General features: G+C 39.4%; 1 protein-coding gene and 1 pseudogene across 2 annotated transcripts in view; one reads left to right on the top strand and one right to left on the bottom strand.

The window, feature by feature from the left end:
* Positions 1-26,501, bottom strand: part of OXCT1 (3-oxoacid CoA-transferase 1) — a 143,206-nt gene that overhangs the window by 84,703 nt on the left and 32,002 nt on the right. The window lies entirely within an intron of this gene.
* Positions 8,287-9,041, top strand: LOC113617594 (peptidyl-prolyl cis-trans isomerase H pseudogene; annotated as a pseudogene).

The following is a 26,501-nucleotide window of genomic DNA, read 5'->3' as shown; positions in this document are numbered from 1 at the left end:
AAAAAAAAAAAAAAAAAAAAAAAAAAGATAACAGAGTATGATATAGAGAACTGCATTTGGGGTCAAAAGATGTAGATTCTGGGTTTTAGGTCTAATATCTTCTTGCACTGTGTTCTTATGAGAACCACTTAAGGCCATTTCATCTCTAAAATGTGAAAGTTGAAATTTAAGTGACGTCTAATATTCTTTCTAGCCCTTACATGTTATAAGTCTACATCAGTTGCTGGATGGTCCACAACAAAGACCTCAAAGTACACACATTAACCTACAGTATCTTTCTAATTATTCTGGATTATTGAGCCCTAGATCAATCCCCTTTTACTGGGTGTACTTTGTTAAAGGCAACACATGATTTTAATTCCATGCCACTTAGTATACCTTCAGCACTCCTCTGCACTTGTGTATATGCTATGCCAATTCTCTCCTGACTAACCAGGCTGTTGCATTTACAAGGCCAGTTTATTTGCCACTAATTTATCATCTTTTGCAAAGCTAGTTAACTACCATATGGCTTGTTCTCCTTTAGCTGAGCAATAAAAGCCTATTGAATCCGACACACTATCTATTCCAGCCAGCATTAAAAGGCACACCATGAGTTAGTGATCCCAGAGAAATCAGAGGAACCTAGTCACCCTAATAAGGAAGGGAATTACAGAACACCTGGTGGCAGATTATCAAGCCTCTCAAAGCAAGGCCCAACAAAGACCTCAACCATAAAGCCATCAGGAAGAACCACTGAACATAAGGCATTTTTTACTTTCTTATAGACTACAGCAGGATAATGGCAATCAACTAGAATGAACAGAACATTTCTAAGCCTGCAAAGTGACGCTTATATTTTAACCTTCTGGCTAAGTAACTCAAACATCATTCAATGAGCACCTATTATGTGCCAGGCATCGTGTGCCTGTACTGGGGATACAGAGATGAATAGAACAAGGTCCCACGAGGTTCTTGCTCAGTCCTACTGGAGGAGACAGGCGAACAGCTAACCACAATATAACAAAGTAATAAATGCTACAACAGAGGAAAAGCTTCGGTGAGAAGCCAGAAAATGAGCCACAGAAAGAAGGATGGGGAGGGCATTCCAGGCAGCCAGAATGGCCAGGGCAAAGGCCTGGAGTCAGGGAAGGATGTGTTCTATGGAGGAATGTGGAAAGATGGTACCTGTGAAAGAATTTCGTGTACCTAGGAACAGGAATGGCAGAAAGAAGTGTGAAATGCTTATTTTATGGAACGAGGAACCTAACTTTGGAAGAGCTATCAGAAATGGTAACATCTAACCTGAAAAAAAAAGAAATGTGATTTCCTTCATACTTCAAAAATCTCACATGGGAGTCCACCTTAACTGATGCTGCTAGGGCAGCTTCTTTTGATTATGGTGGCTTCTCATCAGAAAGAAATTTTCAACACCTTGGCAATTACATTCTCTCACTTTTACTAATTTTTGGTTGTGCACCTGGCTTTTCTAGGAGCCTGATAAAAGGCCATTGAGAAATTTGAATACATTCTAATTTGGGGAGGCTGACATATGCTAGATGCTCAAGCTACAATAATGATACATGCAAAAATGCATTTAAAAGAGAGACAACCAGTAACACAAAAGGGGTCAATGAGTAATGTTTTTCATTTTTCCTCTCACACATTTCTTACTTAAATCATTTATGTAAGCCATGACTTTAAAATACCTTCTTTTTTTAGCTATACTCTCAAACTAGAAAGATTTGGAAAGTAAAACTTAAAAAAAAAAAAAGCAGCTAATTTTTCAAGTGAAACAATCTTGCATAAGCCCTAATTATCGCTTCAGTATTTGTAGGCTAAATCTATATTTGAGGTGGAAAAAATAACATTTTTTGACAAGGTCTCTGGAAGGAGTGAGGAAAGCCACTGCTATTTTAATAGGAATGACTTTAAAATCACAAGCTAACTTCTTATGACCAACATGGAATAAATTGATAAGTAGGTCAAAAATTGTTAGTTAAAATAAAGGTGAAGGCAAAATTAATAAATGGAATTTTTGGCCTTTTTTCCAATAAGACAATTCATAAGAGTGCATCTCCTCAATTTATGTCAGGCATACTGTGCTTTATTATTCAATAACCTTTTGAGAGAGAATATCACAGGTAAAGATTCCAAAACCATTAGATTATGTTAGAAATACCCTCTTACCCTTTCTTCCCTTCTCTTTTTTTCAACAGGATCTATGTCCTCATTTGCAATGAGGTGATTTTGTGGGAAACCATGACTGTAAGTTTTAGAGAGTTGTCTCAAAACAGTGAATCAACAGAGCACTTGACTCACACCTTATTTTAGGAAGGGCTTCTGGGGGTAAGCTGCCAGCCATGGTTACTTTCTTTCTGAGAGCCTTAGCCATCTTTACTCCCGTAACTCCGAGTTAAGATGCTCCTCCTTATATATTCTACTAGCTATAGCCAATCAAGTTCTTGCCTGGGGACCAGCAGCTGGGGGATCCCTCAGGAAGCTGGGTTCAAATCCAAAAAGCCTAACTCCAGAGCTCACGTGTCAACCACAATCCTGCACATTTTCTTTCTCCCTCTTATATAACTCATCACCAAAGAACACCTGGAAATGAAATACTAGACATTCCCATTCAAATGATGATAGTAATACTTATAACAACACATAAAATCACAAAAAATACAAACAACCAATAAATATTCAACTCCCTTGTCATCAAAGATACGCAAATCAAAACCAGGACAGGACAAAAACAGGACAGCTTTTTTCACCTAGCAGATTATCCAAAAAAAAAATTAAGTATAATATCCATATTGTCAACAATGGCTGAAAATGATACTTTTAAATATCATTATAGAGTTATAATTGAAATTACCTTCCTAGAGAACAATTCAGCAATATTTATCAAAAGCTGATAAAATGTTGAGGCACACACCCCAAAAATCCACTTCTAGGAATTTCATCAAATCATCATACATACACTGAAACAAGGATATTCACTATAGCATTATTAATAATAGCGAGGGAAAAACAACATAAAAGTATAACAATTGAGTTATTAATATAAATTTGAGTATAACTACTAAAATATCCTCTTGGGGAACATTTAGTGACCTCCAAAAACATTCTTAATGTTTTACATAATGAAAAAAGAATATAAAATATGATCCTAATTTTATAAAAGCAAACATATAAGTAACAAACAGGAAGTAAGGAAATCAAACCAAGAGACATCCATTCCATTTCTTCCCTCAAGGCCGTTGGTTCTATGGAAGATGTGTCTCCACACCCCATTTTGGCCCATCCCCACTCAAATGTTCTTAGACCTGTGAGCCAAGACAGAGTGTAAAATACCTGAAGTCTTATTCTTCATTTACAATCCACCATATATAAATATCTACAGAAACAAGGCCTTAGCCTTGTTAGAAAGGGCGTCTTTGAGGTTAGAGCCACAAACCATGCAAACAACCATCAGAATCCCATAGCAATTACTATCTTTATCATTAAATTTAGCACCCATTGCTCTATATACAACTTCGAATTTCAGGTTAGTCCTATCTCAGCAACTATATTGTGGGATCATCTAAGATAATCACTGTGTCTCATATAACAATCCTTATCATTTGTAAACTTAACAGTCACGTTTTAACTATCTTCCCAAGCAATTCTGAAGGGGGTAATTTGTAGATTTCATAAGCTGTGAACTTGACCCAGTGTGCAGTTAGAATGGCTTTCTAGCTAATTGTCCATTTTCCACATTTAAGTGAAATATTGTTTTTATCTATACATGGTCACACATGCAGTAACTTCTTGAAAGAATGAAACTTTCATTTCCTTGTGAAAGTCAGAACACAGGACTAATAGTTCTTGGATATTTGGACAAACACAAGAAATCAAATATCAAACTCAACAATGGCTCAGATTCAGGGTGTGAACAAGTCCACTATATATTCTATATGAAAACAAAAACAGGCAATTTGTTAATCTTCCAAGTGTTCCAACCAGGAGAGCTGGTTAATACCAAAGAATGCAACTGCTGGATTATGTGGCAATAGTATGTTTAGTTTTATTGGAAAGTGCCAAACTGTCTCCGAAAGCAGCTCTACCACTTTACATTTCCACCAAAAAGGAAGGAGAGTTCTTGTTGTCCACATTCTCACCAGCATTTGGTGATGCCAGTGCTTTGGATTTTAGTCATTCTAATAGGTGTGTAGTGCTATCGAATTGTTTTAATTTGAAATTCTCTAAAGACATATGATGTTGATCATTTTTTCATCTGCTTATTTGCCATATGTATATTGTCTTTGGTGAGGTGTCTGTACAGATGTCTTGACCATGGATTGTGCTTTTGGTGTTGTATTTAAAAAGGCATTGCCAAACCCAACCAAGTTCACCTGGATTTTCTCTTATCTTTTAGAAGTTGTTTTTTTTTTTTTTTTTTTTGCTGTACACGGGCCTCTCACTGTTGTGGCCTCTCCTGTTGCGGAGCACAGGCTCAGGACGCACAGGCTCAGCGGCCATGGCTCATGGGCCTAGCCGCTCCGCAGCATGTGGGATCTTCCCGGACCAGGGCACGAACCCGCGTCCCCTGAATCGGCAGGCGGACTCTCAACCACTGCGCCACTAGGGAAGCCCCTAGAAGTTTTATAGTTTTGCATTTCACATTTAAGTCTATGGTCCATTTTGAGTTAATTTTTGTCAGTTATTTTAATAAAGGAAATTTAAATAAGGAATTAGAGAACTAAAAATGCAAAAAAGAAGCACTGAGGTGACACAGATACAGTAACTGCAAGAGCAGCAAAAGAAAGTGGTTGAACTGATGCTTAGGAAAGGGGCTGCACAGAGCTGGGACCCAAACTGCTGTGAAGATGGCATGGGGCAGCTTGTGCTGGTATCTCAGAAGGTCATAATGAGTGTGAAGAAAAAAAAAAGAACCACTGTCACTGCATGCACTTTAAGGATTCTTATGTCTTTGTTAAGAATTGGTCCTTTTATCATCATGGAATGTCTTTCTTTATCTCTGGTATTTTCCTTGCTCTGAAGTCAGTTTTGCTATGACAGCAGATCTCAAATGTTCTCACCATAAAAAGGAAATGGTAATTATGTGAGGAGCTGGAGATGTTAGCTAACACTATAGTGGTAATCATTTCGTAATATGTAAGTGTATCAAGTCAACATGTTGTACACCTTAAACTTATACAATGCTATATATGTCAATTATATATATCAATAAAGCTGCAAGAAATATATATAAAAGCAGGTTTCTTATAGACAACATATAGCTGGGTCTCATTTAATCCCGTCTGAGAGTCTCTGTCTTTTAACTGGTATATCTTAGACCATTAATATTTAAAGTGACTATTGATATAGTCGGATTAACATTTACCATAGTTGTTACATTTTCTATTTGTTGTCCTTGTTTCTTTTTTGTCTTATCTTTTTCTGCCTTCTGTTTTGTTTTTTTTTAATATTTATTTATTTATTTGGCTGCGCCAGGTCTTAGTTGTAGCATGCAGGATCTTCATTGACGCCTGCAGGATCTTCAGTTGCGGCATGCAGGATCTTTTTATTATTTTAATTGCAACATGCGGGATCTTTAGTTGTGGCATACAGGCTCTTAGTTGTGGCATGAGGGATCTAGTTCCCTGACCAGGGATCAAACCAGGGCCCCCTGCATTGGGAGCGTGGAGTCTTAACTGCTGGACCACCAGGGAAGTCCCTCCTTCTCTGGTTTTAACTAAGCTTTTTATATGATTCCATTTTTTCTCCTCTCCTAGAATGTTCATTACAACCAGCCCTCTGTATCCATGAGTTTCACATCAGCAAATTCAGGTTGAATGTGTGGATGTGAAACCCATGGATACAGCTGACTGTATACCTCTCTTTTTACCCTTTTTAGTGGTTATGCTTGAGTTGCCAATATACATTTACAACTAATCCAAGGCTTCTTTCAGATAACACTATACCACCTCACGGGTAGTGCAAGTACCCTATGACAGAGTACTCTTATCTCTCCCTCCTGTCCTTTAAAGCATTGCTATCATTCATTTCATTCATCCATAAGCTATAATTATGAAATACATTAAAACTATTATTATTGTGAACAAATTGTTGTCTGTTGATTTTCAGTTTGTTCACTTTCTTATTGTGAGAACAGGTGTGGTGACTACTAAGCTACTTAGATGCCAGAACAGAAATTGGAAGTTCCTATTTTTTAAGTAGATAATCATTAGCAGTATTTATTATACAGAATCCTAAAATTTCTATCTTGGTTTCAAACTACTGTATAATATCATCTACATCATTTTTAACTGGGGGGAACCATTCTACCTTCTCAAGTGTGAAGGCTCTCATTTCACAGCTTTCAGGAAATTATCCGATTTTTTAAGTTTTAAGAGGTTAACATTTCTGAATGATTTTTAATTTTGTGTTTATGGAAGTATTAACATTGTGCTGGAGCTATACTTGGCTGAAAAATTCAATTAGCTAAAGGTCTAAGCCCCTGCCCTTAAAGAGGTAATAAATTATATTTTAAATGTTAACACTACAAAGTATAAAACAAAATACACCTATCATTCTTCACTTGTACTTAAGAACATGGCTTTGGAGGCAGAAAGAAATGTTTTTAGATCTTAACTCTCCCTTATTAGCTTTATCATAAAGCCTCTCCTTATCCTCATTTCCTTCCTCTATAGAATAAGGATAATAAAACCTACCACACTGGGTTATTATAACAGATGATCTTATGCGCTTTGCACGTAAGTTCACAGTATAAATAGTACTTGCTGCTGCTGCTGTTGTTTTTGTTGCTTTTATCATCATTAGGCTATATCTCCTTTATCTGCTATTGCCACAGTTGAAAACATTTCAATTATGGAGTCTACTCCACTTTGTGTAGGCATGCCCTAGCTGTATCTATTCTATTTGGACCATTTTACTGCCCCTCCTATTTCCTGGGAATGAATTTTATGAAGAAAAATTTTCCATTCTATTTTGTTCTCTCCTTATAAAATCTAGTCCTCATTAATCCACATATAAAATGCTACTTTGTACATTTAAAAATATGAACCACGGGCTTCCCTGGTGGCGCAGTGGTTGAGAGTCTACCTGCCGATGCAGGGGACACGGGTTCGTCCCCCGGTCCGGGAAGATCCCACATGCCGCAGAGCGGCTAGGCCCATGAGCCATGGCCGCTGAGCCTGCGCGTCCGGAGCCTGTGCTCCACAACGGGAGAGGCCACAACAGTGAGAGGCCCGCGTACCGCAAAAAAAAAAAAAAAAAAAAAAGTACCAACAAAAAGGAAAAGTAAGTGAAAACTTTTTGGGTGCAAACATAATGCCAAAAGCATTGGGGAAATATATCTATAAATAAAATAGCAGCTAAACTACTTCTTATAGCAGGAATTGGTTTATGGAACTGGCTTTAAAATACCATTTAATACTTCCTTTCTTTCTAAAGGTCTAATTCCACTTCTGAGATGCCAATTCTCAAAATGAATGAGCTTTGTAAATTCCTCAAATTGAGAGAAATTTAAATTATACCAAAACTTTCAAACTCAACAGCCTTAATCCTGTAGCTTTTTGTAGGTAACCTGTATTTGTCTGAGTTTCGTAATATTGAATTTTTCTTCCCTGAGTTTTGTCTATGCCAGCAAACCTTTTCCAAAATTTAAAAAGAAATTCTAAACTGAAAGAACTTTTTCAGAATGCAAGGCAAAACTTGTATCCTTTCCCGTAATTATTAAGGAAACTAAAATAGCTTCTTTAAATTAATAACCCAGCTCCTTTTCACAGCAAGCACAGAAGAGATACTAAGTTCTTCAGATTCCTGTTTAACTTCTCTCCCATGGGATTTGGATTTAAAATTCTCTTCAAAGAAATTGAATGTGGGCTTAGTTATTCAGTGACAGAAATTAACATTACATTTCAGATGCCAAATCCGAGAGAAGGCGACCTATACTCCTGGACATGAGTGGTCTTGGTTTCTTCACGGAATGAAGAACAGAAGAGAAAACCATTACAGGAGTGCCTCCTTATCCACACGGGATACGTTCCAAGACCCCCAGTTGATACCTGAAACTGTGGATAGCACCAAACCCTATATATACTGTTTTTTCCTATACATACAAACCTAGGATAAAATTTAACTTTTAAATTAGGCATGATAGGGACTCCCCTGGTGGTCCAGTGGGTAATACTCCACACTCCCAATGCAGGGGGCCCAGGTTCGATCCCTGGTCCGGGAACTAGATCCTGCATGCATGCCACAACTAACAGTCTGCAGGCCGCAACTAAAAGATCACACACCACAACTAAGACCCAGAGCAGCCAAAATAAATAAATAAATAAATTTTTTTAAAACTTAGGCACTGGCTTGTGGAAGGACTGGGTAGAACACAAGGGAAGTTGGCTGCATGAAGATGGAGCTCTTTGCAGACGCAGTGCCTAAGATGGCTGAGAATTTTAGGCAGTTCTGCACTGGACAATTCAGAAAAGATGGGGTTCCAACAGGATACAAAGGGAACAGCTTCCACAGGGTCATAAAAGATTTCATGATTCAGGGTGGAGATTTTGTTAATGGAGATGGTCCTGGAGTCACTAGTATCTACTGGGGGGGGCTGTTTGCAGATGAAAACTTTAAACTTAGACACTCAGCTCCAGGCCTGCTTTTCGTGGCAAACAGTGGTCCCAGAACAAATGGCGGCCAGTTTTTCATCACCTGCTCTAAATGTGATTGGCTGATGGGAAGCACGTGGTGTTTGGAAAAATCACTGATGGACTTCTGGTGATGAGAAAGATTGAGAATGTTCCCACAGGCCCCAACAATAAGCCCAAGCTGCCTGTGGTGATCTCACAGTGTGGAGAGATGTAGGCCAGAGGAAGACTGAATCAGGCCTTCCCTTGCTTGGGGTGATGCTCCTGAGTAAGATAATCTGGACTGGCCCCTGTGTTTGCTTCCCTGCCTGCTGCTGCCCCATTTGATCAAGAGACCTCACAGATTCAGAAGCCAAGATTTTGTGTTTAAGTTTTCAACTGTAAATAAAGTTGTTCATTTAAAAAAAAAAAATTAGGCATGGGACTTCCCTGGTGATGCAGTGGTTAAGAATCTGCCTGCCAATGAAGGGGACACAGGTTCAATCCCTGGTCCGGGAAGATCCCACATGCCGTGGAGCAACTAAGCCCATGGGCCACAACTACTGAAGCCCGTGTGCCCTAGAGCCCACGCACCGCAACTACTGAGCCTACGTGCCGCAACTACTGAAGCCTACGTGCTCTAGGGCCCACATGCTGCAACTACTGAGGCTGTGTGCTGCAACTACTGAAGCCCAAGTGCTGCAACTACTGAAGCCCGTGCGCCTAGAGCCTGTGCTCCACAACAAGAGAAGCCACCGCAATGAGAAGCCCGCTCACTGCAACCAAGAGTAGCCCCCACTCGCCGCAACTAGAGAAAGCCCGCACGCAGCAACAAAGACCCAACACAGCCAAAAAAAAAAAAAAATTAGGCACGATAAGAGATTAACAACAGGGCTTCCCTGGTAGCGCAGTGGTTAAGAGTCTGCCTGCCGGTGCAGGGGACACGGGTTCGAGCCCTGGTCTGGGAGTATCCCACATGCCGCGGAGCAACTGGGCCCATGCGCCACAACTACTGAGCCTGCACGTCTGGAGCTTGTGCTCCACAAAAAGAGAGGCTGCGACAGTGAGAGGGCCGTGCACCACGATGAAGAGTGGACCCCGCTCGCCGCAACTAGAGAAAGCCCTCACACAGAAACGAAGACCCAACACAGCCAATCAATCAATCAATAAATAGAAATGCTGTAGAATTATTTTAAAAAAAGAGATTAACAACAATAACTACTAATAAAATAGGACAATTACAACAATATACTATAATAGAAGTTATGTGAATGTGGTCTTGCTCTCTCTCAAATTACATTACTATCCTGTGCTCTCCCTTCTTCTTGTGACCATGTGAAATGATGCCTGTGTGACGAGATGAAGTGAGGTGGATGATATAGGCACTGTGACGTAACGTTAGGCTACTACTGACTTTCTGACGATGTATCAGAAGGAAGATCATCTGCTCCATGTCATCCTGGATCATCAAGCCATGTTGATGGCTGGGTGTCAGGAGCAGATGTTGACGGCTGGGGATCCCAGGCGGGACAGAATTGGAGCGGGTGAGATTTCATCCACTACTCCGAACAACATGTAATTTAAAACCTATCAATTGTTTATTTCTGGAATTTTCCATTTAATATTTTTGAACCACAGTTCACTACAAGTAACTGAAGCTGTGAAAAGTGAAACCCCAGATGAGGAGGGACTACTGTACTTTCTAACAATTAAGTCATTCTTGGTTTCTAATCTTTCATTATTTCTCCCAAATTAACCGTTTGTTTCAAACCATTTCATCTAAAAACAAACTAAATAAAACATACCTTTTCCTGAGTCTGTGAAAATTCAATAAGGCAAAGCTTTCATAAGGAAGCAGTGAAAACACACGTGCAGACTGATTTATTTATATGTAACAGTGTGCTGCATCCTCAAGAAATAAGGGTCTATTTCCTGACCCTTAGTCTCTCGGACGTTTGCAGGTAGTGGTGTGCACTTAGTTGAACATGAAGCATCAATGAATATCTGAGGCCCTCTTTATTCATTTCATTTCTCTTATGCCCCCTAAAACAATAAGTGTTACTTTCAATGAAAAGAATTCAAGGTGGATATTCAGTACAAGCATGTTTCATCAGGGAACAAAGGTTAGTTTTCATCCCAAACCAGAATATCTGAATCTTTTGCGCCAAAGTACAAAAAGAGATAAATAGGTCATTGGCTAATCCTCCATTTAAAATATGACAGCAGAGAGTGGCCATCGATATTTGACTGCATGCAACTTATACATCTGTCATTTCATAAGCTAATGAAACGACAGATTTATAAGAACCTTCCTTTCTATAAGGGGTCCATAATGCTCACCTTAAAAGTCATCACTGCATTTGCTCAATGTAAGGGATCAACATATTTAGGTTGATTTTGATGAGCTTTAAATATTAGGTAATTTACTGCCAATTAAAGCTAACAATATATTTAAAAAACAATCTAGATGAGTTTTTTGATAGTGTCCTGAGATTTTAGAAGTCGGTGGTATTATGGAATTTTAATTCCCCTACATCTCAAGAACTCTGGATGACAGGAAAAGGATAGGGAGGGTGTGCCTTGCCAGCTGCAACCCACGGGGTGGTCCTATAGTCACTGTCACTGGGCCAGTGAGGACAGTCATCTGAGGTTCATTAATCAAAGCAGCAGGAGGGATCAAGGTAAGAACATAGCACTTCAGAGCTTTAGAAAACACATCCAAATGACCTAACCCACTGACGCTCAAAAGAGACCCGTGAAATAGGCAAATACACAGGAGATGCTATAGAGAAGCTGGGATTCTAAAGTACTTATTTGTCCAAGGTCACAATGCCAGTGGGAGGCAAAGATGTGATTGGTTTTTTTTTTCTATTTCTTTTTTAATTTTGTTTTATTTTTTAACATCTTTATTGGAGTACAATTGCTTTACAATGTTGTATTAGTTGCTGCTGTATAACAAAGGGAATCAGCTATATGTATACATATATCCCCATATCTCCTCCCTCTTATGTCTCCTTCCCACCCTCCCTATCCCACCCCTCTAGGTGGTCACCAAGCACCAAGCTGATCTCCCTGTGCTATGCGGCTGCTTCCCACTAGCTATCTATTTTACATTTGGTAGTGTATACATGTCCATGCCACTCTCTCACTTAGTCTCAGCTTACCCTTTCCCCTCCCTGTGTCCTCAAGTCCATTCTCTGCATCTGTGTCTTTATTCCTATCCTGCCCCTGGGTTCTTCAGAACCTTTCTTTTTTTTTTTTAGATTCCATATATATGCGTTAGCATATGGTATTTGTTTTTCTCTTCCTAACTTACTTCACCCTGTATGACAGACTCTAGGTCCATCCACCTCACTACAAATAACTCAATTTCATTTCTTTTTATGGCTGAATAATATTCCATTGTATATATGTGCCACATCTTCTTTAACCATTCATCTGTCGATGGACACTTAGGTTGCTTCCATGACCTGGCTATTGTAAATAAAGATGTGATTCTTAATCTCAGATACTGTTCACAAAAATAAAGAAAAAAAAAGAAAGAAAGAAAGAAATATACTGAGACTCCTAGAGCTTAGTCCCAGGACTTTTTCGCTAAGTGTTCTTTTCTATTCCATGACTCTACTTATCAAATATATGTGGATTATTCCCAATTGTATAACTCCCTTCTAGATCTCTCCTCTGAGCACAACACATACATGTCCATCTTCACCTACATCACCACTTGAATGCCTAAAAAAGCCAATGAATCCTACCAGGGCTCTTGTTACTCCTCCTTCCAAAAGCTGTTCCCAGGCTTCCTCAGCTTGGTAGGTGTCACACCATTGCTCAAGTCAGGTGGGAATCATTTTACTCTCTGCCTTTCCTCTACCCCAGCATTCCACATCCAAGGCATCGGCAAGTCTGATAAGATTCCTCTTCCAAGATACTGTATATCTCAATTCCACCACCTCTCCCCACTTCCGCTCCACCACTCAAGTCCAAGCCACCATCACCTCTTGCCTGGACCACTGCAATAGTCTCCTCATCGGCTACCCTGTCTCCCTTCACAGCTCCATAAAAATCCATTCTATATACAACACCTAAAATCATTCCATTTGCACTTAAAATAAGGTGAAAGCTTCTATAAAAGTCCACTTAGCTAGGCCAACATTTTCAGAAATGTTCAGTGTCTCAGAAATAAAGCCTCAGTATTGTCATGGCAGGACAGTGGCAGAGGAAACATGGAAAGTCAGGACTTAAACCAAGTCTTTCAAATGTCCTTTTCATTAAGCCGTTCAACTTCCCAATGATCTATTCCCAGAAACTGATCTGTTTCTCAGTTTTCTCATTTGTAATATTATAAGAAAACTGCTTCTCCTCCTACCTCACCTGGTGATTAAGAGGATCAAATGAGATAATATATGTAAAAGCATTTTGAAAACATAAAGCATTACAAATATAAAGTAATATAAAATGCCTACTAATACAGAAATGGTGCTCAAGCATGGGGTTTTCTGGGCCTTTGCTTACAAGAAAGAGGAGTTAAGTGAGTCTAGCTAAAATAATTGACTTTTGGGAATTCTCTGGTGGTCCAGTGGTTAGGACTTGATACTCTCACTGCCAGGGCCTCAGGTTCGATCCCTGGTCGGGGAATTATAATAAAATCCCATAAGCCGCACAGCACAGCAAAAATAAATAAGTAAAAAATTGACTTTTATCTCTCATCACTAGAATACAGTTTGGCTGGTTGGAGCCCTTTCTATTGCTTAAGAAGACTAATGCCAGATAAAAAAACACATGGCTGCCCTGGTTAACTTCCTGATTTCAGGCTTTACCTTACCAATAAATAAGAAATAGCCAGATAACTCTTAGAAACACATTTTTGACTAAAAAGAAAATAGGAAGCTAAAAGCCCTGGTTTGGAAGGCTGAGAAAATGAGCCTCACCTTGCCCAAAGTCTGTCCACAATTCTTCTCCTGCCCTCTCTCCAGGATGTGGGGGGCACAGCTCCAGAGATGAAAACCCAGGGCTGCAGGGCCCTTCCAAAACCCAGGGACACAGGATGACTCCAGCTCTGGACCACTTCCGTAGCTCCTGGAAATTCTTCCAGACAGCAGGAGCTGCAGCTGAGTGCCAGACCCAGGTCAAGTTGGAGAAGTCCTCACCCCATCACCCCAGGATCCAGACATTGTAAGTAAGAAACTGGCCTCAAGTATGACATAAAGTCTAACGGGCAGGAAAAAGCAAAATGCTTCCAATAAAGTGAGTCTATCACTATACAATTTTATTAAAGTCAGATTTATTGACAAAGGCATTGAGTTAGTAAAGAAATTGTAAAAACTGTGGCAAGATAAGCAAGATAAACAAGCTGCTACATGTAATCTTCCTTTCTTCATGGTTGCCCCCAAAACAGACCCACCAAACTGCGTAATCATTTCACTACTTCTTCACAAATTCATATTATTCAATTTAATTTTTTCATTGATTCTCTTCAAACTAGTTATCATTATTTTATTTCAGTTCTACTTAAGTTCACTGGTCCTTTAAAAAATAATACTTAGTGACATTTAATATATTCAGACTATAGAAATGGAAACTATGCCATAAATCAAGGGTCTGCAAGTTTTTATCTGCAAAGGGCCAGATAATATTTCAGGCTTTATAGGCTCCACACTGTCTCTGTCACATATTGCTTTTTTTTTTTTTTTAAACAACCTTTAAAAATATAAAAATTTCTTAGCTCTTAGACAATACAAAAACAGACCACAGGCTATAGTTTATCAACCTTTGTTGTAAATAATAATTGTGAACTAACAGCATATAGAACATATATAGTATACGCAACATGAATCAGCCTTTCACTTAAAACCAATCACACTGGTTCAACAGGCTTCCTTTTCCTAAAGCAGGTTCTAAAACTAGGAATGCTCTATATTAGAGAAGGATGAGGTATGTGTCCTATTTTTATGAAAGAAAAATTCTGCCCAGATATTTTTTTCTCCCTTCTTAGGTGGTCAAGGATAAAAGATGTTCACTAAGAACTAATGAAGAATCACTTAGAATGTACATATTTACAATGAAATTCAAAAGCCTAGGTTAATACTGTACAGACTGATAAAACACAAATTTGTGAAACCTCAGAAATTACAGACACAAAGCCGAAAAGCCAAAAGTAGCTAGAATAAAATTCACCAATCCATCAAAGAAGGAGGATGTATTATTAAAATGACTTTCTTTTAGGATCTCTGCACTAACAATAAAAAATAGCAACAAAATTCTGGAAGGGTAATGGCATACAAATGACTTGCTGCGGTTGGTATTGCTACCCCACAAGGCAATGAAGTCCACTGTAGCTGAGATAAAGGAACTCTTACAGAGTTGCTGCACTGTTACCAAGCAACAAGAAATAAAATGTCAGGATTAGCACTTGATTTAATTTTTACCATCAACAAACCATACTTCTATTCTGCTGTTCTTCTGGATATAAATGGTCATTAGGCTAAGAATTATTAATCTATGAGTACACACACAAAAAAATATGCCGTGAAGTTAATACCTGGCACTCACCAAGTTCATGTTTTTTATATTTACTGCTTCCTTGGTAGAAACAGCAAATAATAACAGAATAGTGATTCTATTACTGAGAAGGTTATTTTGTCAAAATATTCAACTAAATCTTCACTAAATACATCTTCATTAGCATTGAAATATTCTCAAATCAGTGTTGCATTTTATGAAAATTCAAGGAAATGAATGAATTGTCTTTAAATACTTTAATACTTCAAAATAAGTAGAGTCAATCACTTCATTTAGTTTAGTTGTGTAAGGATATTATCATCTGTCAAAGCAGATGGCTGAATTTGTAGCATAAATTTATAGATATCTGTTTCAGAGTGGTATAGCAATCACTTTTTAAAGAATGAAATCTAAAAGCATTAATAAAATCCTATAACTGAAAAACTAAAAAAGAAAAAAAATGTAAATTAAGGATATTATATAATTTAACAGACTTAAAAATCAATCACTGTAAATGACATCCATAGCTCACCACATCATCCCCAAAGTTAACACTTGGGAAGGTGACCGTATTATGCGTTAGGATCATGAGGTCCCAGGGTTCATGGGGAGTTGGTGGGAAGAGGGTGTTCCTTCTTTTTGTATTGTATCAAATAGCTCTTTTACCTGCCTGTGTTTTTAAAGAACTTGTGTTGAGTGTTCAACTCAGCTGGCCTGTGTGAATGAAGTAAAGAGGATTAGGATTAAACAGGTTCTTGCTGTCCTTATCTTCTCGCTAAGGAAGAGAAGTAGAGAGCATTACCAGGTAAATACTAAAGTGCAGTGAAGGGCATTTACTATATTATGCTTCACACAGTGAATGTCAAATTTGACATTTCAGCCAAGTTCATAAATATCATGTCTCCAAGTCAATCAGCAATTTGTGCGTGGGCATAAATTCCATACAGGCATGGAGCAGTGGTCGCCTGTGTATGCATGTGTGTGCTTGACATTGCATCTGTCTATGAAGTTTCTCAACATGGTTACATGTGTTTCTCTTGGGTGGATGGAACCTTTAGGTTTTTTCCTGTTTAGACCTATTTCTTTTTTCTTTTTACCATCTCTTGGAAAAATTATGAGTTTCTCTGTAATATCAAAAGGCATTAGCAATCTTAAGATTAAGAATAAAAGAAACTTAAGAGGAAAGGAATTATGTTTATCCCGTGCGCAGTTTCATTTTTCCTGAAGCAGGACGGAAGATAACCAGTCTCTAAAACATCGATACACTAACTGGGCCTGCTTGGTGGAGATTAAATGTTCACAGGATCCACTGAAGTGATTAGGTCGAACGGTTAAAATCCACTGTATTCCCACATCCTAGTGTAAAGTGAACTAACCACCAGTTTGACTTCTTCTGCAAAGGTAATTCATGAGGTGTTGTCAACACAAAGTTCTCCAAACAGGGCCAGAGAGTCACAAAAGTCAGGAGGCTCCAATCTCAAATTCACATTCTCCATTCATCTCAGAGTTTTAAAGTCGGATTTGGGCCTAGTCATCTTGCGAACTACTACAAATGAACTAAAAATAGAAATCACACTTCACACAGCCTAGGAAGAAGATACTGCCATGATTCTCAAGACAGCTACCCTCATATAAGAGTCCTCGGCCCACCACCTCAGACGGAAGAAAGGGGAGTGTGTCATCCCCAGTCGCCAGGTCCACCAGGGAGGCTCCACTGCTCCTCTTTCCACCGCCCAGCTTCCTCACCTCCCGGAGGCCTCTGCTCAACTGTCATCTCAGTGGGGCCTTCTGTTACTGACCAACCCATTCAAACTTCCACTTTGGGGAACTCCTTGGCGGTCCAGGGGTTAGGGCTCCACAGTCCCACTGCCGAGGGCCCGGGTTCAATCCCTGGTCAGGGAACTAAGATTCCACAAGCCATGCAGTACGGACAATAAAAAAGCAAAGACAGGGGCGCTTCCCTGGTGGCGCAGTGGTTGAGAGTCTGCCTGCCGATGCAGGGGACATGGGTTTGTGCCCCGGTCTGGGAAGATCCCACATGCCGTGGAGCGGCTGGGCTCGTGAGCCATGGCCGCTGAGCCTGCGCGTCCGGAGCCTGTGCTCCGCAACGGAAGAGGCCACAACAGTGAGAGGCCCGCGTACCGCAGAAAAAAAAAAGGGGGGGGGGAAGCAAAGACAAAAACAAAATTTATCTTTCTTCTCCTGACATTTCATGTCGCTTTTCATGCTTTGTTTCATCTCCTTAATATTTATCAATATCTAATATAATATATATTTTACTTATTTATTGCACCTATTGTCAGTCTTGAGCATTATAATGTAAGCTCATGAGGGATACAATATCCGGTGATTATCTCAAAATACTACAAGAGGATGCAGGAGATGGGGATGAAGACGGGGCAGGAGTGATCGTGGGTTGACAGTCATTGGAGCTGGAGGACGAGCTCAGATGGGTTCATTGCACTCTTCTGTTTACTGTTGTGTATGTCCATTAGCCTTCATAATAAACATTAAAAACAAAATTTGTGATACCATTTACACTGCTATTTTCACCTTTCCTCATCCACCAATCAGGAACAACACATATCTTCTTGGCAGGATGGCAGATGTACCCCTAATCTTTTCCTCTAGTTAACCTCCTCTGGAGACATGGCATGTACCAGGCACTAGTACGGGCCACAGAAGTCACAGGTCCCAAAGCTTGGCTCTTCTAAACAAAAAGTCTTAGGATATCTTTGGAAAATAATCTTCCATATGTCCATACCTTATGACTTAGAATTATTTTTAAGGGACTGATAACCACAATATTCCTCACAGTGGCTCTCTCTGCAGGAAAGGCAGGCAGATGAAAATGAGAATAAGCAATCCGCCAATCCTTACCTTAGGTGGGTTCGTAGGTGTTCAATTTATTATTGTGCTTTATCACCCACAAAGGCCACATGCATATAATACTTGTATGCATCAAATATCATGTAATATGAACAATTCTTTCACAAGCAAATACATAAATATGCCATAATGTAAAAATAATAAAAATAACTTTATTGAAGTCATGGTAATGAATGTGTTTGTCTTAACTGAAAGCTGAAATTAGCCAAAATAGCTGAAGAGGCCTTGCATAAACCTTGCCATCTTCCAACACCAGCCAGGGCACACACCTGAAGAAACTAGGTGGGTTATTTTGTTCACAGGTAACCTCAACCGCCTTCGGTGGCTGAGTCAGATGAGCTTCCCTGACAGCACCGGCACGCCAGGCTGCTTGCAGGAGACAATGCATCAACACTCTCCTGAGTGAAGCACTCGCGCCCCTCCCCCTGAGTTTTCTATTATAAGTTGCTTTAAAAAAAAAAAAAAAAGTCAAGAATGGTAACTTCCCAGAGAAACACAGCCTGATTGGATATGCACCCAGGAGACTGGCTGAGGGGCTCATGGGAAGTTGAAGGGTTAACAGACCCCTACAAAAGCCAAATGAGTTCCACAGTACTGCTGTTACTCATACACATGGAACGCAATGCCAAGAGTTGTTCCCTGGCTGGTCTTGCACTTAAACTTGTGAAGTTTATCAGGGAAGATTCCACCCACTCAAAGAGGAGGTCCAGAAATAACACTGTCTGTCCTAAAAAGAGAAATATCTTTCTGGCATGTATGCCAATATGTGCACCCACTTGTACTATTTTCCCCAAGTAACTACCCCCAGTTCCTTAAGAGACGGGGAAAGAGACAGCCAGCCTTCACTATGTCACAACTTTGTGGAGAAACATGCAAATGGCTGCAGGTTTTAAGAATGCAAATGCAATATTCATATCGGTTTTGTTAAAGGGGAAAACAGACATAATTGGTTTTCCACAACTCATAAGTTTGTTTAGAACACATTTGAAAGGCAAAATTTTTCCAAAAAGGAGCAATATCCCACTTTTAGAGAAACCAGAAATAATTCATGTCAAGGGCCAATTTGGTATTCTCTTCAATTCAAGATAAATATACTGGTTTACCTCTTGTCAATTGGAGGAGAAATTATGAACCAAAAAAAGCAAGAGACAGCTTTATGTTCCTTTGCCACCCTGCTTTTTTTTTTTTTTTTAAGTTATTTATTTTATTTATTTATTTTTTTGGCTGCATTGTTGTCTTTGTTGCTGTGCACAGGCTTTCTCTACTTGCGGCGAGTGGGGGCTACTCTTCATTGCAGTGCGCGGGCTTCTCATTGCGGTGGCTTCTCCTGTTGCAGAGCATGGGCTCTAAGCGTGTGGGCTTCAGTAGTTGTGTCACATGGACTCAGTAGTTGTGGCTCGCGGGCTCTAGAGCACAGGCTCAGTAGTTGTGGTGCACAGGCTTAGTTACTCCGCGGCATGTGAGATCTTCCCAGACCAGGGCTTGAACCCGTGTCCCCTGCATTGGCAGGAGGATTCTTAACCACTGTGTCACCAGGGAAGTCCCCTGCCACCCTGCTTCTACGTGCAAAAAGACTTTAAGATATCTGAGGGAATTATCATTAATATTTTAGATATTTATAGTTCTACCCCTCTCTTTACCTCCCATAAAACTCAAGTTATAGGGGGTAACCAGGGAGAAAGGCTGAAAAGATTCAGCACCAGGGGGTGGAGTGGTGCTTTAGGAGACAGGCTCTAACCCAGATCCTGCTACTGAAAAGTCCTTCATGTCCTCATTTATAAGAGAAAGGAGATGAGCTAAGAGTTCTAAAAAAAAAAAAGGCTTTGTTTGAAATGTAGGGTGTAGTCATTGTTAAAGCTCCCACTGCTTAAGATACTGCAGTACAAGAATAGACCTTCAATCACCATGTTCAGGGAAGCCTGTGAAAAGCTGCACAGTTCAGAGAGGCGACACAACAGAATGAACAGAATCCAAGAGGAAGACTGAATGAATCCACAGGGCTTTTGATCACAGGATGATGCTTTTCTCAAAGCCCTCTTGGAGGCAGATGGTGAAGGAGGCAAAAAGACCATAATTGGAATAACTAGCAAGGAGAGCTGGGGGTAGAGGAATATATTGGCCCAAAACTCCCGATCTGCTTGATTCTAATAGTTAGCATTGAAATGGACTACTTCCAGAAATTCAATACCTTTCAAGATTTTGAAACACCATCCATTGATGATGATTTGAGAATATTTCATAAAATAGTGGAAAAGTGCAGACACTCCGGAATCAGTCATTCTGTGGTTCTATCCTAGCTCCATCTAGCTGTGTGACATCACATCAGGTATGTAACCAAACCTCTCTGTGCTTTTAAGTCCTTATCTGTAAAATAAGGATAATAATGATTCCTACCTCATAAGACTATTGTTAATATTAAAAAAATTAACAATAACCATGAAGAATACAGCAGTGACTAAAACATAATAAATACTTGATTAATAGTAACTATTATTATTGTTAATATTTAACAGGCAGGAAAATACGCAGGTAATTTAAGATCTCTGAAGACTCCTGTTAAACCAGCTCATAATCATCCGTCTCACTAGGACCACCGCACAATAAAGTAGGATAGGGCTACAGGAAAAGAATTACAGAGTCCTAAAGGCCAATGCAGGTAACAGAGTGCACAAAACATAGCACAGAAGAGGAGCTGGACGTCCAGGGTAGTCACTAGACTAAGAATAATACAAAACTCACAGTCCAGATAGATTTTTTGTTATCAGAAGACACCCAATCTATTCATCATCCCCAATTCCAAATTATCTTCTACATCCAAGAGCACAAGTTCTTACAATTCAACCTAAAGGCATGTGGACCTCTTCTACTATGAGCACGCAGAGGGAGCAGGCTTACAATACTTTATTGTCTAAATTGCTGTTTTGCTTATATTCCTAAACTAGAATGACAAATTATACTTCATCTCGATCCTTCCAATTAGGCTCTGTCCAAACTTTCTCCAGTGATGACAATATTCTTTATCTATGTGGATCAACACAATAGTCACTAGCATATGTAGTTACTGAAGAGAAACTGAATTTCTACTTTATCTAATTTTAATTAATTTAAATTTTAAAAGTCGCATGTAGCTAGTGGCTACCAGTTGGACAGTGTGGGTATAATCAATTGGGAGTGGCCATCAACAGCACTATATTGAAAGGGATCCTAATGTGAGTCTGTGTCTAACAGGACAGAATGCTGTGAATCAGAGATGTCTGTTCTAGGACACAGGGAGGGCAGCTTTTATCATATTTGCAGGATCAATTAAAGGATTTTATCTCCTCTTCCCTTATGCCGACAGAGAACCTCTCTTTCCTAATATCTACATTAATTCTCAGACAGTAGAGAGTCACTTCCTGCTTATGGAAGAGATAAGATTGGCTGAAAAGAACCAGATTATAAAAGAAAGAAAAAAAGAAATTCACCCAGGACACCCAGGACAATGCATACTGCCCCATGGTACTCAGAGAAAAAATACTGGTTTGTGGCAGTTTTACAGAAGTACATACAATCAAGAGAGGGTTAAGCTATCAATTATTTTAAGCTACGCTATAGGCTTTTTTTCAGTACTGTTACAGATGTGTGCAATGGACAGGTCATTAAGATGATTCGATTAAAAAAAAAAAGATCGCACAGAGAGAGTAAACCACATTATTCATTTTAAAAGCAGAAAATATACTGAAGCCATTGCAAAAGAAACCACCCTGCCAGTGTTGAAAGTACCACATTCCCCAGCACTTTAAAAATAATACACTTCAAACACTGTAAATTAACTATACTTCCATAAAAGAGGAAGAAAACAAACAAAAAAATGAAGCCAAACTATGGCTATCTACTAAAAAAAATAATAATAATAATAATATACTTCACTTTCCAAGAGAGAAACAGAATTCTAACATTTGATTATTTCAAACATATGACAGCACTGCCTCCATGAAATACCATCTTGGGCAAGCATATGGATGAATGAAAAAATGCCAGGTAGAATAATACCATCACAAGAAAAATTAAGAACATATATACTCATTTTCAGATCGCAGGATGGGTTCCTATAAAGCCCTCCCATGGGAAAGCTATCTCAAACGCCCAAGAAAATTTGGTTCCAAAGTGATCCTCAAAACCTAAATGAAGCATTTTGAAGTCTCCTTTCAGGTTCAAATATGTATAAACAAAATGGCAAGATTTTGGTATAAGCACCTATTTCTGTCCCAGAGCTTGAACTCTGGGAAGGTTCTAAAATTATTCTAGTCTCTCCCAAACCCTGAGATGTCCAAAGGAGAGTCAGTTAGTGCCTTAATTCAACTGTTCTGAAGAGAACCACATCAAAGCAATGAGCTGTACTAGCCTCCTTCTTCCTTAAAGTAACACCAGTAACTAACAGTGAGATAAGGAACTTCTCCTAATACAACTTACTATTTTCCTAGGATTCTGTATACACGAAATCATCTGGAGACAAACTAGAGAACATTTATACCACAGAAGTCCACCCACTAGAGTGAAGGTTCTGAGCCCAACATCAGGCTTCCCAACCTGGGGTCCAGCAACAGGAGGAGGAATTCCCAGAGAATCAAACTTTGAAGGCTAGCGGGATTTGACTGCAGGACTTCGACAGGACTGGGGGACACACAGACTCCACTTCGAGAGGGCACACACAAAGTAGTGTGTGCATCAGGACCCAGGGGGAAGGAGCAGTTATCCCATAGGAGATTGAACCAGACCTATGTGCTAGTGTTGGAGGGTCTCCTGCAGGAGCGGGAGGGGGTGGGTGGGTAGGTGGGGGCAGAGGGCTCACCACTGGGACAAGGACACTGGCAGCAGAAGTTCTGGGAAGGGGCTTCCCTGGCGGCGCAGTGGTTGAGAGTCCGCCTGCCAATGCAGGGACGCGGGTTCGTGCCCTTGTCCGGGAAGATCCGACATGCTGCGGAGTTGCTGGGCCCATGAGCCATGGCAGCTGAGCCTGCGTGTCCTGAGCATGAGCTCTCCCAGAGTCCACCATTAGCCCCACCAAACAGCTTCTAGGCCCTAGTGCTGGGTTGCCTCAGGCCAAAAAACAAACAGGTAGGAAAGTCAGCCCCACCCATCAGCAGACAAGTGGATTAAGGTTTTACTGAGCTCTGTCCACCAGAGAACCCACCCAGCTCTACCCACCACCAGTCCCTCCTATCAGGAAGCTTGCACAAGCCTTTTAGATAGCCTCATCTACCAGAAGGCAGACAGCAAAAACAAGAAGAACTACAATCCTGCAGCCTGTGGAACAAAAACGACATTCACAAAAAGACAAAATGAAAAGGCAGAGGACTATGTACCAGATGAAGGAACAAGATAAAACCCCAGAAAAACACCTAAAAACACCTAAAGGAGATAGGCAACCTTCCAGAAAAAGAATTCAGAAGAGTGATAGTGAAATTAATCCAGGACCTCAGAAAAAGAATGGAGGCAAAGATCGAGAAGATGCAAGAAATGTTTCACAGAGACCTATAAGAATTAAAGAACAAACACCTAGAAGAATTAAACAACAAAAAAACAGAGATGAACAATACAATAACTGAAATGAAAAATACACTAGAAGGAATCAATAACAGAATAACTGCGGCAGAAGAACGGATAAGTGACCTGGAAGACAGAATGGTGGAATTCACTACTGCAGAACAGAGTAAAGAAAAAAGAATGAAAAGAAATGAAGTCAGCCTAAGAGACCTCTGGGACAACATTAAATGCACCAACATTTGCATTATAGGGATCCCAGAAGGAGAAGAGAGAGAGAGGACCCGAGAAAATATTTAAGGAGATTAGAGTCGAAAACTTCCCTAACATGGGAAGGAAATAGCCACCCAAGTCCAGGAAGCACGGAGAGTCCCAGGCAGGATAAACCCAAGCAGAAACACGCCAAGACACATAGTAATCAAACTGAGAAAAATTAAAGACAAAGAAAAATTATTAAAAACGAGGGAAAACCGACAAATAACATACAAGGAAACTCCCATAAGTTTAAGAGCTGATTTCTCAGCAGAAACTCTACAAGCCAGAAGGGAGTGGCACGATATATTTAAAGTGATGAAAGGGAAGAGCCTACAACCATGATTACTCTACCCAGTAAGGATCTCATTTGAATTCAATGGAGAAATCAAAAGCTTTACAGACAAGCAAAAGCTAACAGAATTCAGCACAACCAAACTAGCTCTACAACAAATGCTAAAGGAACTTCTCTAAGTGGGAAACACAAGAGAAGAAAAGGACCTACAAAAACAAACCCATAACAATCAAGAAAATGGTAATAGGAACATACATATCGAAAATTACCTTAAACGTGAATGGATTAAATGCTCCAACAAAAGACACAGGCTCACTGAATGGAAACAAAAACAACACCCATATATATGCTGTCTACAGGAGACCCACTTCAGACCTAGGGACACATACAGACTCAAAGTGAGGGGACGGAAAAAGATATTCCATGCAAATAGAAATCAAAAGAAAGCTGAATAGCAGTACTCATATCTGATAAAATAGACTTTAAAATAAAGAATGTTACAAGAGACAAGGAAGGACACTACATAATGATCAAGGGATCAATCCAAGAAGAAGATATAACAATTATAAATATATATGCACCCAAGATAGGAGCACCTCAATACATAAGGCAACTGCTAACAGCTATAAAAGAGGAAATCAACAGTAACACAATAGTGGGGGACTTTAACACCTCACTTACACCAATGGACAGATCATCCAAACAGAAAATGAATAAGGAAACACAAGCTTTAAATGACACAATAGACCAGATAGATTTAATTGATATTTATAGGACATTCCATCCAAAAACAGCAGATTACACTTTCTTCTCAAGTGCACACGGAACATTCTCCAGGATAGATTGATCACGTCTTGGGTCACAAATAAAGCCTCAGTAAATTTAAGAAAACTGAAATCATATCAAGCATCTTTTCCAATCACAACACTATGAGACTGGAAATAAGTTACAGGGAGAAAAACGTAAAAAGCATTAACACATGGAGGCTAAAAAATATGTTACTAAATAACCAAGAGATCATTGAAGAAATCAAAGAGGAAATAACAAATAACTAGAGACAATTGACAACGAAAACATGACGATCCAAACCCTATGGGATGCAGCAAAAGCAGTTCTAAGAGGGAAGTATATAGTAATACAAGCCTACCTCAAGAAACAACAAACATCTCAAATAAACCATCTAACCTTACAAGTAACTAGAGAAAGAAGAACAAACAAACCCCAAAGTTAGTAGAAGGAAAGAAATCATAAAGATCAGAGCAGAAATAAAAGAAATAGATACAAAGAAAAGAATAGCAAAGATCAATAAAACTAAAAGGTGGTTCTTTGGGAAGATAAACAAAATTGATAAACCTTTAGCCAAACTCAACAAGAAAAAGAGGGGAGGACTCAAATCAATAAAATTAGAAATGAAAAAGGAGAAGTTACAACGGACACCACAGTAATACAGAGCATCATAAGAGACTACTACAAGCAACACTTTGCCAATTAAATGGATGACCTGGAAGAAATGGACAGATTCTTAGAAAGGTACAACCTTCCAAGACTGAACCAGGAAGAAATAGAAAATATGAACAGACCAATCACAAGTAATGAAATTGAAACTGGGATTAAAAATCTTCCAACAAACAAAAGTCCAGGACCAGATGGCTTCACAGGTGAATGCTATCAAACATTTAGAGAAGAGCTAACACCCATCCTTCTCAAACTCTTCCAAAATACAGCAGAGGAAGGAACACTCCAAAACTCACTTTATAAGGCCACCATCACCCTGATACCAAAACCAGACAAAGATACTACAAAAAAAGAAAATTACAGACCAATATCACTGATGAATATAAATGCAAAAACCCTCAACAAAATACTAGCAAACAGAATCCAACAACACATTAAAAGGATCATACACCACGATCAAGTGGGAATTATCCCAGAGATGCAAGGATTCTTCAATATATGCAAATCAATCAATGTGATACACCATATTAACAAATTGAAGAATAAGAACCATATGATCATCTCGATAGATACAGAAAAAGCTTTTGACAAATTCAACATCCATTTATGATAAAAGCTCTCCACAAAGTGGGCATAGAGGGAAACAACCTCAATATAATAAAGGCCATATATGACAAACCCAGAGCAAACATCATTCTCAATGGTGAAAAACTGAAAGCATTTCCTCTAAGATCAGGAACAAGACAAGGATATCCACTCTCACCGCTATTACTCAACATAGTTTTGGAAGTCCTAGCCACAGCAATCAGAGAAGAAAAACAAATAAAAGGAATACAAATTGGAAAAGAAGAAGTACAACTGTCACGGTTTGCAAATGACATGATATTATTCATAGATAATCCTAAAGATGCCACCAGAAAACTACTAGAGCTAATCAATGAAGCTGGTAAAGTTGCAGGATACAAAATTAATGCACA

This window comes from Aethalodelphis obliquidens, unplaced genomic scaffold (genome assembly GCF_003676395.1).
Source record: "Aethalodelphis obliquidens isolate GAN/ISIS:26980383/991018 unplaced genomic scaffold, ASM367639v1 scaffold4, whole genome shotgun sequence".
NCBI lineage: Eukaryota > Metazoa > Chordata > Mammalia > Artiodactyla > Delphinidae > Aethalodelphis > Aethalodelphis obliquidens.
Note: the sequence above shows the minus strand (reverse complement) of the source record. Positions and strands in the feature narration are given on the sequence as shown.